This window comes from Hordeum vulgare, chromosome 6H (genome assembly GCF_904849725.1).
Source record: "Hordeum vulgare subsp. vulgare chromosome 6H, MorexV3_pseudomolecules_assembly, whole genome shotgun sequence".
NCBI lineage: Eukaryota > Viridiplantae > Streptophyta > Magnoliopsida > Poales > Poaceae > Hordeum > Hordeum vulgare.
In genome coordinates, this window is record NC_058523.1 from 288953587 (window position 1) to 288968018 (window position 14432).

A 14432-nucleotide genomic window follows, 5' to 3' on the forward strand; every position below is an offset into this window, starting at 1 on the left:
TTTGCATAATCTGTTCGGGGATGGGGGGATTGAGTGGAATGACAAATACATGCCAACAACTATATTGAGTTGCCGTCATACCAAACAGATTGAACCCATCTATGTCGATGCAGACTCGAGGATGCCTTGGATCTGTTGCTTTATCCAGATGTAATGCATTAAAGTGCATCCACGCAAAAGCATCTAATGTGTGTACCAACATCTAATTCCCATCTGCATCTAGTTCGGTTCTTTTGCTCAATTTGTGCCATGTCATCTGTCTGGTCGTCTTTTCAACCACAAAAACACGTTGAAGTCTTGGTACGATTGGCACATACCAAAGAACATTAACGGGGATTTTGGTCCGCCTCTTCTCACCCATACCGTTGTCTACCACAACATACCTAGAAGACATGAAAATGGGACAATAGTTCAAGTCCGCATACTCAAGCCTAAATAAGGCACAACCATTCTCACATGCATCTATATTCTCATAGGGCATCTTAAGTACGTGGAGTGTTCTGTCCGACTAGTAGAGGTTTGTAGGCATGACATGGCCTTTGGGTATAAGGTGTCCAAATAGTGTCATCATCGCGTCGTAGCATTCTCTTCCCAAGTTGAATTGAGTCTTCGAAGACATTACTTGTGCGATGGCATCCAGCTGACAAAGCTCAGTGTGCTCATGGAGAGGGTGTTTTGAAGACTCCAACATTTCATAGTAGGCCTTTGCAGATTCCTCCATCTCATCATCTAAATCCTAAGCATCATCAAAGTCTTGCACCATGTATTCGATCCTCGTACCATGCTCGTCGGTGCAACAATGAACCACCTCAGTTCTGGTACGTTGGGCAGACTCACTATGAAATGTCCACACCGTATAATCAGACGTAAACCCCCCTTCTATAGGTGTTTGCCCATTTCGTCCTCTATCATCTCTGAAAAGTTGTCACACATATGCCAGGGGTACCAGCTTTTTCTCTTGCCATTTGCAAAGCGGCTTTCACAAACCCCTTGGTTTTTGTTAACCATTCATTGTTCATCTCTTTCTAACTAGTGTGACCGTTGTACGTCCACGCACGATCACTCATCTTGCATGGATACTAAACACACAAGAAATATATATATATAATTCAACATATATTCATTAGTTAATCAAGTTTGTCAATTTTATTACGTCCATGCAACCTTCACACTAATAGGTAAAGAAAGGTCCTAATCCCACCCGAGTATGTGTAGATTTGGTTCATTTTCCCATGCTTTGCTCCGTATCCAATGCAGAATTTCGGCATCACCTCCCTACTGTTCTCCTCATACATGTCTCGGCAATAAACAAAGAGGATGTGTACACGGAGAACAACAGGGAGGGACTGAAGAAATTTTGTATAGGATGCGGAGTAAAGCATGGGAGAACGAATCCAATCTACACATACTCGGGTTGTCCATGAATAACGTTGGAAAATTTAAAAGAATCACAGTTATATAAATATGCAAATGCATGTATATTTTTAACTGTAACCCATTCGAACACGAGACACATACTGGTCACGCATACTGATGATTGAATCTACCTATAGCAAGCAAGTATCATCGGCATGAAGACCAGAACAGAGCAAACAAAGGGCCGAGGAGGAGATGTCATTTGTGCTCATCCACGAATGGAGGGGAGCTCGTCGAACGCACGGGGAGGTCATCGAACACCACACCGCTGCTGTCATGGGAATGATCCTGACAATAGTACCAGGGGTACAAACTAAGGGGCCAAGTCTAGCTAGGCGCACTGGATACACTCGGATTTACGAGTTCAAGCCCCACTCGGAAGTGGTAATAGCCCTAAGTATCGAGCCCTGAGGCTGCTATTTTCTTATGGGGTGTAAAAGATTACAAGTGTTGAACCCTTGAGCTTGTGCCCGGCGGTGGCTTTATAGTGGCTGCCACAACCGACCAAGCTCCATTACAAGGCAATAAATGACAATAAAGAGGGGAATTACAAGAAACGGCAGTCTTAACCCTTGCTATTACTCATAACTTGGGCCTTCACTACACTTCATGTGGTGGATTAAGTCCTTAGCCGTTGCTGCCTCTTCGATCTCTTCACCTTGCTATGGGACGAGTGACGAGATGCGTCCGACTGACGCAAGGCTGTCCGAGTGGCTCTAAACAGGACGAGTGATGGTCGTCGAACCGAGTGAGGTCGAGGATTCAACGATAAACTGTAGAACAACGATGTATGTAAGGGGTCCTAGGTGGGCCTAAGGAAGCAGGTCCGTAGGCCTACCCCTATGGTACAATCCCATCAGTAGCCCCCGAATAAGTTGAGGTTATGCTGACCGAGTGAATGACTTCCTTCGATGTCTTCGGAGTTTTGGAAATTCTTGAGTTGCAACACGGAGCTGGGTCATTTGGACTTTTGACAAACCTCCACGGATTCAAGAGTGATGAATCCCGACTGTCCTGCCATACGGATATGGGTGCAGTTGGTGGTGAAAGATTATCTTTCGGGAAGATATGTTTTGTGAATTGGGCATACGAGAGTCCGGAACTCCGCGAGCTCAATCGGCGAGTGGGGATGGACCCGTGCCTGTGTTGAGGGTTGGAAAATTAGGTCGTCCTCATTGATTTCCCGAATGATCGGGGTCCTGTAGGGGGACGGGCGAAAAGATCATTCGTATCACCTCGTCAGACGTCGCGGATATGAGACCCATTCGGGTTATGAGGTGGGGTGGATTTTTTGTGATTTTTTTCATCAAGGGGGGCGCGCGCGGGCGGCAGTTTCGGCGGAGACACGCGTAGTGGAAGTAGTGGAGCAGCGCCCCGATTTCCATGCATGAAACGTCGCCGTCGCGCTACAGTGCGCGTGATCCCCGGGATACCATAGATCCCCCTTATATTAGCGATGTGCTCGATGGGGATTTCGTGCAGCTAGGTATTTAAGGCCCAAAACAGGGGAAGAGGGAAGGAACCACGTCCTAAGATTAAATTCCTCCCGCCCCCGCTCCTACCTCTTGCCACACAAGACCGACTGTCTTTGTCGATCTCCAACTTCCACTTCTCCACCGCCGACCATGGCGAAGGGGGCGACGTCGAAGGCCGAGCGAGCCAAGAGGGGGTCGCGTGGATCCTCCTTGAGCACCAGAGTGCTTGCGAGAGGCTGGATCCAGGGTGACTGGATGCCATCCTGCATCAAGGAGGCACAATTACAGGAATTGGAGGGCGAGGGCTTGATAGCCCAGGGGAGCTGGTGACTTCCTGAGGACGGCAACATCGAGCCGACGCCCCAGAGCGACGAGCGGGTGCTCTTGGTTACCCACGTCGAGTGAGGTTTCTCTCTGTCTCCGCACCCTTTCTTCCTAGCATTCCTTGCTTTATTTGGGGCTTACCTTCATCATTTTCCTCCTAATGTTGTTTCTTATTTGGTCGTGTTTTTGTCCTTGTGCGAGAACTTCCTCGGATGTTATCCGCATTGGGGCTTGTTTAATCGCTTGTTCACGTGTCGAGTGATGACTGTGAAGAAGACTCCTTCCTAGGGGGGAAAGGCCAATGTATTTCAGCTTTGCGGCAGTTTCAATATCCAGCTTAGAGGCAAAAGTAGCTTCCCTCAGATGAGCTTCCCGGACTCGGTGAAGAACTGGCAGGACTCTTGGTTTTACTGTTGAGATATTTCAGTCGGTGAGGGTCAGTCGGGCCTTCCTCCTTTAATGGTTGATAGGGTTACTCGGCTCCTATTTTGACCTTGTCCACAGGGGAGAAGACCGACGCACAGAACTTGATGGTAGCAGTGGTGTCTCTGATCCGAAAGGGGGTGAATTGGATGGACCTCTTGGAGGTTTTCTTCCAGCGCAGGATGCAGCCCCTTCAGGCTAGAGCTCATCCGATGTCGCAGTATGAGGGGTCGGATGATCAGAGCTGAGTGCATCCTAAGGAGCTTTATGAAGAGGCGATGGAGAATAAGATCAGTGCCATTACTCCAATGAGGGACAACCCCACAGGCTCCAAGCAGATGCAACCCTTCGCGGTGGATAACAAGCCGAGTGAGGTGAGTCACTTAAGACCCGAACCGAGTGAACTTCTTTGTTGTTTTAACTTCGACTTATGGTTGTGCTTCTTTCATTCGGAAGGATTTCACAAGGCAGGTCAGCACCATGCCAGCGGTTAGTCGCTCGCCGATTGACGTGGAAAGTGACACGGAGAACCAAGACACCGAGCTCCCGGAGGGCTCGGAGGACGCTGAGGACATTGATGACGACGCGGAGACTGAAGAGAGCAAGGAGGAGCGCGGGGATGAGGCGGAATCCTCTCTGTGTGACAAAGTCCAGGTCAAGAAGAAGGTTGAAACCCAATCCAAGGCGCGCCAGGACCCTGGGGTCCGTGTAGGCGCTCCAAAGACTCCACCGGCGGCGAAGCCGAGTGCCTCAGCCATGCCGACCCACGCCTCCAAACGGGGTCCGAGTGAGACTGAAGCTATGCCGGATTAGTCGGCCAAGCAACCCAAGATCTCTAGCACCAAGTCTCGTAAGGTCGTCCTGCCATGCCTCAAGGTAGACGTGTGTGCGGCTTCGGCGTAAGTATCTTTACCGAGTGAGTTGTCTTGATTTGAACCTTGTCTCCCGAGTGATGATTGGGTTTTGTTGTTTCTGTTGCAGGCCTGGCACTTCGACTGCTTTCGTGGATCCCAAGACTATTGACAGGGGTAGAGCTAACGTTGACGTTGCTTTGTCGAAAGGTAATCCTTTGTTTTTCCAGCAATCCATTCAAAATTCAGGCTTGAGATATTCGAGTGATCTTTGGACCATCTTGTGGGTGTGTGTAGGGCCACAAGATATGATCAAACTTTATGTTGATATCCCTTCTGCAGCTGGAGATGTGTTGAGGCAAGATCCGACACCCGACTGAGTGAACATCAAAGACAAGGCTCATGTGGTGCAAGAGGCCGCTTCGGCCAGGGCGTCACTCGGACACTATCCGCTGACCACCTCGTCATCTGACCCCAAAGACCGCAGCCTCTTCCAGCTCCATCCTACCCCGAAGTGTTAATAGGAGGCACGTAAGGAGGCCTTCTCTCACCTGGACGTGATGGCTAGGCGACTGAAGGAGGCATATGACGCGAGTGAAGTTGTGGCGAGGAATATTCGGGTAAGTTCTTCACGCATGTATTTTTTTGAATTTCGTTCTTTCTATGAGTCCCGAGTGGGCATGCGCAGTGGCACACCGGTTGGGTGATAGTGGGAGCATGCTGAGCACACCCACTCGGTGTAGTCCATGAGGCTACCTCGACTGTGTCAGTCGGCGGTAGTCTATTTTTCTTTCGAGTGTCCGACAAAATTCAAGAGGGTACGGAGCCTTTGCCCTTCTTCTATCTTTCCACTGGGAGCGCGCTGAGCGCACCCATTGGGTGTAGTCCCCGAGGCGACTGTCGATTGAAGCAATCAGCAGTAGTCTCAGTTTCTTTGTTTCGACAGCTAAAGGTCAGTCCGAAGCGGACCCCTTGTCCTTTGTCAGTCCAGTGGGGGCGCGCTGAGCGCACCCACTGGGTGTAGTCCCCGAGGCTACCATTGACTGAGTCACTCGGCGGTAGTCTTAGAGTTGCGACAAAACTGTATGCCTTTCTTATATTTATTGATTGCAGACTGCATGCAGGTCTGTTTGCCGCGATAAGGCCATGGAAAAGGAATTGTAGGGACTTCGACTGAGCCTTGAGGCGGAGAAGGCAAAGGGTGCAAGACCGGAGCTGGAGAAGAAGATAGTTGAAGGTATGTCTTTGTTATCCGACTGATACTCCATTACGTTGTCTCTCCTTATCTGACTGAAGGTGTCTTGCCAGATCGCCTCTCTGAAAGGCTCAAGATTTTCATTTATTTAGTGACCATGAAGGAGGCCCTTGAGAAGAGGGATGATGAACTTGCATCTGCTTGGAAGGAGATCAAGCAGAAAACCCTGGCGGCTGAGGCCAACCTCAAATTGGTTGGGGATCTTGAGCAGGACAATCGGCTTTTGAAAGACAGTGTAGAGAAGACCACGATGGATCTTGCAGAGCTAAATAAACACTATGCCGAGTGGGAGGCCAATCTTGAGAAGGCCACTACACAGAAGGCTGAGATGGAGAAGCTCTTTGCGGACTTCAGTGCAGAGCTTTGTGAGAAGCTCAAAGGTATGTTGAATGTCCGAGTACTTTCCGTGATCATTCTGAGATTTTCGACTGACGTTCTCATTCCCCATTTCTGTCGAGTGTAGCCTTTGTTGCTGACATCAAAGAGGAAACAACGAGAATAGAGAAGGAGCTCGATCCCAAGAGCGGTCTTCTGATAGATAGCGCTGCCTTGAGTCTCCTCTTGTTGGAGGACCGTGTTGATTATGTAGTGGCTTGCTTCAAGCTGCTCCAGTCAGCCATTGGAGAGATGGACCAAGAGGAGGTGCAAGAAGATACCCCCATGAAGGACACGCAAGCCGTTGTGAACCGAGTGAAGGCCATCCCTAGTGAGCTTAAGTCCTGGAATAAGTCAACAGCAAGGGCCAGAGCTGACATTGCCCTCTCGCTTGTCTGCATCCATTGCAAGGGCGTGGATGAAGAGAAGCTGAAGAATCTTCGGGTCGTCAATCACAAGAGCATCAAATTCAAAGACTTCATGGGTATGTTCAAGTCAAAGGCCACACGGATTGAGAGGGGATTCACCTTGACATCTTTGTCGAAGTAGTGGAGTCTTTGGCCTCCGAGTTAAGCTCAGAGGGAAAAACACTTAAACTTTAATTTGCCTCGGTATGCCGAGTGGATGGATGTAACCTCAAACTTCGAGTGGGCCCTGAGCCCTCTCTTTTGGGTATCATTATCTGAACTTGATCTTGCTTATATGGAGTTGGTTTTGGATCTTATCTGCTTGGACGTCTTTGTTTGAGGTGGTTTTATACTCGGTTGAAAGTTTACTTTCATCTGAGTCCCCGAGTGTCGAAGTTGTCCTCACTCGGGATTGATTTTGACTTAGGAGAAAGCCGGATCGCGGCTAAGCCCCCCGAGTGGGGAGGTTGTCCTCACTCGGGATCGAGTCTCCTTATGCAAAAATGGAATCGCAGTTTGGGATGATCGTCATGTTCATCTTGGTATCTGAATGAAAGTCTTGCTCTCATTCGGAACCCCTTTAATTTAGGTTAAAACTGGTTCGGAGCTAATCCCTCGAGTGTGGAGGTCTCAACTATCCCTCGGGGAAGGGCCCACCTTACGAGAAACTGGTCCGCTACCAAGAAGTATTTGTTTTGGCACCCGAATGAAGCTCTTGCCTTCACTCGAAACCCCTTTGACTTAGGCAAAAGATGGTTCGCAGCTAAGCCCCCCCCCCCCGAGTGTGGAGTTTTCCATGATCATTCGGGGAAGGGTCCACCTTAGGCGAAACGTGTTCAGTACCGAGATGATAGTCCTTGCGGACTCCGTGATCGTGCTGTCCATCAAGGTATCCGAATGACGATTGTGATCTCATTCGTAAACGGTTTGACTTAGGAGAAAGCTGGTCCTCGGCTAAGCCCCCAAGCATGGATGTTGTCTCTACTTAGGGCAGGATTTAAGCTATTGAGGAATGATTGTCCAGTTCATCTTAGCATCCGAATGAAAGTCTTGCTTCCATTAGGGACCACTCTGACTTAGGAAAAAGCTGGTTCGACGCTAAGCCCCCGAGTGTGGAGGTCTCCACGACCACTCGAGGAAGGGTCCACCTTAGGCGGAACGGGTCCGCTACCAAGAAATGTTTGTTCGGCTCATCTTGGCACCCGAATGAAGGTCTTGCCAACATTTGGAACCACTTTAACTTAGGCGAAAGCTGTTTCCCAGCTAATTCCCTCAGTGTGGATGTTTCGACGATCACTCGGGTGAGGATTTACCTTAGGCGAAACGGATTCGCTATCGAGTTGATAGTCCTTTCGGACTCGTTGATGGTCCTGTCCATCATGGCATCCGAATGATGATCTTGTCCTCATTCAGAACCATTTTAACTTAGGCAAAAGTTGGTCCGCGGCTAAGCCCCCAAGTGAGGAGGTCGTCCGCACTCAAGGCATGTTTTACATTAAGCGAAGACGGGTTTGCGGTTAAGGATTTTGCACCCACTGGAGGTTTGTTTCACCGGAGTGAAGTGGTCCAAGATAGTTGAAAAAAGTAAGCACTTCATTCTTCTATTCATTCAGATTCATTAGAGGAATGATGAAACCTCTATGTGTAGAACTTGCAGAGCAGGTCCGTGTTCGAGGCTCTGGGTTCCCCTATGTCGTTGTTGATGTTGTATAGTCGGTAAGCCCCATTGTGGAGGACTTTGGAGATGACGTCTGGCCCTTGCCACGGAGGTGCCAGCTTGTGGGGTTTCTGTTGGTTCAGTCGAAGGACCAGATCCCCCTCTTGAAACACTCGGCCCCTGACCTGTCTGTCATGGTAGAGTCAAAGGTCTTGCTAGTATGCCTGGATTTAATAAGGGCTAGTTACCTCTCCTCATCCCGAAGATCAAGGTTCTCATGGCGTGCTGCTTCGGCTTCGGATTCATTGGACTCATCCACTAGAGGGGGAGTTGTGACGCAGGTCAATCGGCAGGATGGCTTCTGAGCCGTACACCAAGAAGAAGGGAGTTCTCCTGGTTGAACGATTTGGAGATGTTCGCATACCCCACAAGACGGATGGTAACTCCTCGACCCAAGCGCCAACGGCGTATTTGAGATCTCTGATCGGCCGGGGCTTCAAGCATTGTAGTATCATGCCATTCGCGTGTTCCGCGTGTCCATTCTTTTGTGAGTGTGCCACATCGGCATAGTTAACCCAAGTGCCCTGGGAGTAGCAGAACTCACGGAATTATTTGAGTCTAAGTTGGACCCATTGTCGGTGATGATGTCCTGGGGAACTCCGAATCTGAAGATGATTTGCTGAATGAGGCCGACGGTAGTCGCCAAGTCCAAGCTTTTGATGGGTTTGGCTTCGACCCACTTGGTGATCTTATCCACCACAACTAGTAGGTGGGTGAATCCACTCGACTCGGTGCGTAGAGGGCCAACCATGCCGAGGCCCCATACGTCAAATGGCCAAGTCAGCGGGATCGTCTTCAGGACGGACGCAGGCTTGTGCGACTAGTTCTTGTAGAAGTGGCATCCGACGCACACGTCGGATACGTCTCTGTCGTATCTGTAATTCTTGATTGTTTCATGCCAATATTCTACAACTTTCATATACTTTTGGCAACTTTCTATACTACTTTTGGGTCTAACATATTGATCCAGTGCCCGATGCCAGTTCGTGTTTCTTGCATGTTTTTCGTTTCGCAGAAAATCCATATCAAACGATGTCCGAACGGGATAAAAATATACGAAGATTTGTTTTTGAATATTTTTTAATTTTCGGAAGTGGAATCAACATAAGGCTATGCCCGAGGTGGCCACAAGCCATACAGGCGCGACCTGGGGGGTAGGTCGTGCCGGCAAGGCATGAGGCCACCCCATAAGGCGGTTGGTGCCCTTCTTTCGTCGGAAGAAATCTATTTTTTGGATAAAAGTCGTGTTAAAATTTCAGCACAATCGGAGTTACGGATCCCCGATAATATAAGAAACGGTGAAACGCCGGAATCTATAACGCAAAAGAAGGCAGAAACAAAAAGAAACAGAGAGAGAGATCCAATCTCGGAGGGGCTCTCGCCCCTCCACCGCATGGAGTCCAAGGACCAGAGGGGAAACCCTCCTCCAATCTATGGGGGAGGCCAATGAAGAATAAGAAGGAGGAGGATCTCTCCCCCTCTCTCTCGGTGGCACCGGAACGCCGCTGGGGCCATCATCATGACGGCGATCTACACCAACAACTTCACCACCGTCATCACCAACTCTCTCCTCCTCACACAAAGATGAGGAGGAGAGCGAAGAACAAAGGAGGAAGAGCAGATTAGCTACCCGTTCCCACCTTCTAATGAGAGTAACTCTTGAACTCATACATTGTTTAATTTCCCTTCATGCTTACCTAAGGATGAATGCTATGATAATTGCTATGATCCCTTGGATTCATTAGAAATATCCCTTTTTGATGAACTTGATGCATTCTATGCTTGTGGCCATGATGCCAATATGAATGATGATTATGGAGATGAGCTTGCTATAGTTCATTATGTTAAGAATGAAATTTTTGCTATTGCACCCACACATGATAGTCCTATTATCTTTTTGAATTCTCCCAACTACACTATATTGGAGAAGTTTGCACTTATTAAAGATTCTATAGATGGGTTGCCTTTTACTATTACACATGATAATTTTGATAGATATAGTATGCATGTGCTTGTTGCTCCTACTTGCAATTATTACGAGAGAGGAACTACATCTCCGCCTCTCTATGTTTCCAATACGATAAAATAGCAAGAAATTGTTTATACTATGCATTGGCCTTTACTTTCTGTGCATGAATTGTTCTTTTATGACATGCCAATGCATAGGAAGAGAGTTAGACTTCGTTGTTGTGTGATATATGTTACATTGTGCTCACTACTAAATTACAAATAATTGTTAATTAAAATTGGCTTTGATATACCTTTGGATCCGGGTGGATCCATTACTTGAGCACTTAATGGCTTTAAAGAAAGCACTGCCAGGGAGACAACCCGGAAGTTTCAGAGAGTCATTGTATTCTGTTGTGTGATTTCATATAGTTTAGAAACAAAAAATAAACAGGGGAACCTAAAACTTTTTCAAAAAGAGAAGCGAAAGTAAGAAGAATGAGCACCGTTGAAGTGGGGGAGCTCCTTGAACTTTGTTCATGCCTATGAAAACTTTGAGAATGTTAATTACAGAAAATTTTCAACAAAAATAATTATCCCCTTGTATAGATCCATTGTATTATAAAAATAATGTGCCAAGATTTTCCTTTAGGATGATTAGATTGCTTGTTTGGTGTGCAATGCAAAAACAGAAACTTTGGTTGTAGTGCGTGAATTTACATTTTTTACTGGAATGTCAAAATTTTCTGAAATTCTTACACAGTACTTATATGAAAATTGTTTATTTCTTCCTAAGTTTTCAGAATTTTTAGAGTTACATAAGCATAGTTAATGTACAGATTCCTACAGACTGTCCTGTTTTTGACAGATTCTGTTTTTGATGCATTGCTTTGCTCGTTTTGATGAAAGTATCGATTCTTTCGGTGGTATAAGCCATGGAAAAGTTATATGATAGTAGATACAATGCAAAAACAAAATATGAATTGGTTTTCAACAATACATAAAGTTGTAATTTGCTTTATTATTACTAACGGATCTCACGAGGGTTTTGTTAAGTTTTGTGTGATTGAGGTTTCTAAGTTTTGGGCGAGAGCACGATGGATGAAGGAATAAGGAGTGGAAAGAGATTAAGCTTGGGCATTCCCGAGGCACCCCAAGGTAATATTCAAGGACTCCCAACCAACTAAGCTTGGGGATGCCCCAGAAGGTATCCCCTCTTTCTTCTAACAACCATCGGTAATTTTACTTGGAGCTATATTTTTATTCATCACATGATATGCATAAATCTTGGAGCGTCATGTGCTTTTTATTTTAATTTTAATAATGAACCATGCTGGTATGAGAAAGTGCTTGGTTGATTTATAGAAGGCAATTTGCACCTCTCTTATATTTTGGGTATGGCTTTATAGAATGCTTCATGTGCTTCAGTTATATCATTTGAAATTTGGATTGCGTGTTTATCAACACATAGAAGACCGCCATTTGTAGAATGCTCTTTTTCTTCACTTATATTTGTTAGAGCATGGGCATATCTTTTGTAGAAAGAATTAAACTCTCATGCTTCACTTATATCTATTTAGAGAGTTAACATGAGTTGGTCATTCACATGGTTAGTCATAAAATCCTACATAAAACTTGTAGATGACGGAATATGACATGTTTGATTCCTTGCAAAAGTTTTGCGATATAAAGATGGTGATATTAGAGTCATGTTAGTGAGTAATTATGCTTTATGTAGGAACATTGGTGTTAAGGTTTGTGATTCCCTATGCATGCACGAAAGTCAATAGTTATGCAATGAAGTTGCATCCTTCTGTGGTGCATTATTCGGCTTTAGTTATGACTTAATGCTCACTTATGTGAATTTTCGTTTCTTTGTTTCATTGCTTCCAAATCTATTTGCTAGCCTTCATTCGTACTAAGTAGAAATACTACTTGTGCATCCAAACTCCATAAACCAAGTTGAGCCTCATGTGTCCACCATACCTACCTATATGCGGTATTTCCATGCCGTTCCAAGCAAATTTGTATGTGCCATCTGTAAATTTTAAAAATATTTTTTCTCTTTTGTGTGCCCATACCGCTCATGAAATGGTGGGGAGTATCCAATATTTTTCCATGCTAGCTGGGTTATTCTCATGATATGTCTTGATTCACTATCATTCACGAGAAAGTGGCTGGTATTTGGGATGCCCAGTTCCATGCTCAAAAATCAAATCAAATATAGTGAAACAAAACTCCCCTAGGAATGTTGTTGGTATGACGGTACCCGTGGATTCGGCTCGCCGTGGAGTGTGATTGATTGGTGGAGGGGGAGCATAAACTTTACCATTCTGTTTGGGAACCGCCTATAATGTATCTAGCATGGAAAGTATTGTGAGCTACTTTATTGTTTTCGTTGACAGGAAAAGCATGCTACTCAAAATAATTTTTCTCTCTGAATTTAAACCTTGAGCTCTGGCACCTCTACAAATCCCTACTTCCCTCTGCGAAGGGCCTATCTATTTACTTTATGCAATTTTTATTTTTGCTTTGAGTCTCCAACTTCTCTTATAAGCACCAACTAGGGAACACTATGATCGTATTTGAGCATTGGGCATAGCTAATATTTGAGTGTGTTTCATGAATGGATCAATGATTGAGCATGATGGGCTAGGGATAACTTCCTTTAGTGTTGATATTTTCACAAGACATGACTGATTTATTAGTATGCTTGAAGTATTATTGTCTTAATGTCAAATAGTAGACTATTGCTTTGAATCACTTTGTCTTAATATTCATGCCATTATTAGATTATATTATCAAGATTATGCTTGGTAGCATTCCACATCAAAAATTATCTTTTTTATCATTTAGCTACTCGAGGACGAGCAACAATTAAGCTTGGGGATGCTGATACGTCTCCATTGTATTCATATTTTTTGATCGTTTCATGCCAATATTATACAACTTTCATATACTTTTGGCAACCTTTTATACAATTTTTGGGACTAACATATTGATCCAGTGCCTAGTGCCAGTTCCAGTTTGTTGCATGTTTTTTCGTAGAAAATCCATATCAAACGAAGTCCAAACGGGATAAAAGCTTACGGATATTTTTTTTGGAATATTTGTGAATTTTGGGAAGTTAAATCAATAAAAGGCGGTGCCCGAGGGGGGCACAAGCCATAGGGGCGTGGCGTGGGGGGTAGGTCGCGCCGGGCACGCTTGTGGCCACCCCGTAAGGCGGTTGGTTCCCTTCTTTCGCTGCAAGAAAGCTAATTTCCGGATAAAAACGTGTTAAAATTTCAGAAGAATCGGAGTTACGGATCTCTGGGAATATAAGAAACGGTGAAACGCCAGAATCGGGAATGCAAAAGAAGGCAGAAGCAGAAAGAAACAGAGAGAGAGAGAGAGATCCAATCTCGGAGGGGCTCTCGCCCCTCCGCCGGCATGGAGGCCAAGGACTAGAGGAGAAACCCTCCTCCCATCTAGGGCGGGAGGCCAAGTAAGACGAAGAAGTAGGGGGGCCGTTTCCCCCACTCTCCCGGTGGCACTGGAACGCCGCTGGGGCCATCATCATGACGATGATCTACACCAACAACTTTACCGCCGTCATCACCAACTCTCTCCCCCTCTATGCAGCGGTGTAACACCCCTTCTCCCCACTGTAATCTCTACTTAAACATGGTGCTCAACGCTATATATTATTTCCCAATGATGTATGGCTATCCTACGATGTTTGAGTAGATCCGTTTTGTCCTATGGGTTGATTGATGATCATGATTGGTTTGAGTTGCATGTTTTATTATTGGTGCTGTCCTACGGTGCTCTCCATGTCGCGCAAGCGTGAGCAATCCCCGCTGTAGGGCTTGCAATATGTTTATGATTCACTTATGGTGGGTGGCGTGAGTGACATAAGCACATACCGAGTAAGTAGGTTGTTTGCGTATGGGAATATAGAGGACTTGATACATTATAACGCTATGGTTGGATTTTACCTTAATGATCTTTAGTAGTTGCGGATGCTTGCTAGAGTTCCGATCATAAGTGCATATGATCCAAGCAGAGAATGTATGTTACCTTATGCCTCTCCCTCATATAAAATTGCAATAATGATTACCGATCTAGTTATCGATTGCCTAGGGACAAATAACCTTCTTGTGACAAAAAGATCTCTACTAAGACCAACTTAGTTGTTTCTTTATATTAGCAGCCCCTAGTTTTTATTTATGTATTCTTTGTTTTCTTGCAAACCTATGG